The following is a 2,168-nucleotide window of genomic DNA, read 5'->3' as shown; positions in this document are numbered from 1 at the left end:
TTCACTCTGCTTCGAGTGGTAGATCGGCCAAAGAACTGTTTTTCTAGATCTCGAGTTGTTGTTTGTTCCTGATTGTTAATCCTTGCCTCTCGTTTCCTTCGCTACCCCAGAGCCTCCACAGTCTGACACCATTCCCAGCTCTGCCACCACAACTCCGCCACCAGCCACCGCACTCCGGTCGTATTCACGGGTTTTCCAAGCATCGAGCACTTCTCCCCTGGAGCACGAATTTCCCCGCACTGGACCACTTCCCTGGAGTTCCCGGATCCCCCCTCACCTCCTCCACTGAAGGACCTTTGAGCACGGACACTCCTCTCCCCCCCGCTTCCTTGGTGTTTCACAATAAACCTTTTTTGTCACCACTCCCGCTTCATCTGTTGCATTCTGGGTCACTCTACACATATTAGGAGTTTCTCCTAACAGTATACACTGTGTGGTACTCCTGTGACTCTGCATGTCTCTGGTTTGAAGAAGAGAATCTGTTTTATCAAAGGGTTTATACTGCATAAACAGCAAACCATATGTTCAAATGACTTCACATCCGTAAACAAATGTAGACACATGGATAAAATTGTTGGTAGCCCTCGGTTAATGAAAGAAAACCCAAAACGGTCACAGAAATAACTTGAATCTGACAAAAGTAATAATAAATAAAAATTCTATGAAAATTAAACAATGAAAATCAGACATTACTTTTGAACCCTGGTTTGACAGAATTACAAAAAAACAACAACAAAAAAAAAACTCAGGAAACAGGCCTGGACAAAAATTATGGTACCCCTAGAAAAGACTGAAAATAATGTGACCATAGAGACATGTTCAATCAAGGTGTGTCTTCTAATTAGCATCACAGGTGTCTACAAACTTGTAATCAGTCAGTCGGCCTATTTATAGGGTTACAAGTAGTCACTGTGCTGTTTGGTGACATGGTGTGTACCACACTAAACATGGACCAGAGGAAGCAAAGGAGAGAGTTGTCTGAGGAGATTAGAAAGAAAATTATAGACAAGCATGTTAAAGGTAAAGGCTATAAGACCATCTCCAAACAGCTTGATGTTCCTGTGACTACAGTTGCACACATTATTCAGAGATGTACGATCCATGGGACTGTAGCCAACCTCCCTGGACGTGGCCGCAGGAGGAAAATTGATGACAAATCGAAGAGACTGATAATATGAATAGTAACAAAAGAGCCCAGAACAACCTCTAAAGACATTAAAGGTGAACTCCAAGGTCAAGGTACATCAGTGTCAGATTGCACCGTTCGTCGTTGTTTGAGCCAAAGTGGACTTCATGGGAGACGACCAAGGAGGACACCATTGTTGAATTCAAATCATAAAAAGCCAGACTGGAATTTGCCAAACTGCATGTTGACAAGCCACAAAGCTTCTGGAAGAATGTCCTATGGACAGATGAGACAAAACTGGAACTTTTTGGCTCATCAGCTCTATGTTCACAGACGTAAAAATGAAGCATATCAAGCAAAGAACACTGTCCCTACTGTGGAACATGGAGGAGGCTCTGTTATGTTCTGGGGCTGCTTTGCTGCATCTGGCACAGGGTGTCTTGAATCTGTGCAGGGTACAATGAAATCTCAAGACTATCAAGGTATTCTAGTGAGAAATGTGCTGCCCAGTGCCAGAAAGCTTGGTCTCAGTCGCAGGTCATGTGCTAAAAACACCCAAGAATGGCTAAGAGGAAAACATTGGACTATTCTGAAGTTGCCTTCTATGAGCCCTGATCTAAATCCTATTGAACATCTGTGGAAGGAGCTGAAACATGGCATCTGGAGAAGGCACCCTTCAAGCCTGAGACAACTGGAGCAGTCTGCTCATGAGGAGTGGGCCAGAATACCTGCTGAGAGGTGCACAAGTCTCACTGACAGTTACAGAAATCGTTTGATTGCAGTGATTGCCTCAAAAGGTTGTGCAACAAAATATTAAGTTAAGGGTACTGTCATTTTTGTCCAGGCCTGTTTCATGAATTTATTTTTTTAAATAATTCTGTTAAACCACAGTTCAAAAGCAGTGTCTGATTTTCATTGATTCATTTTCATAGAATTTTTATTTATTATTACTTTTGTCAGATTCAAGTTATATCTGTGACCATTGTGGGTTTTTCTTTCATTAACCGCGGGGTACCAACAATTTTGTCCATGTGTATGTAAT

Source organism: Stegastes partitus, unplaced genomic scaffold (genome assembly GCF_000690725.1).
Source record: "Stegastes partitus isolate 25-593 unplaced genomic scaffold, Stegastes_partitus-1.0.2 Scaffold23, whole genome shotgun sequence".
In the NCBI taxonomy this organism is placed as follows: Eukaryota; Metazoa; Chordata; class Actinopteri; family Pomacentridae; genus Stegastes; species Stegastes partitus.
The sequence above is the reverse complement of the archived record's forward strand: the minus strand, read 5'-3'. Positions refer to the sequence as shown.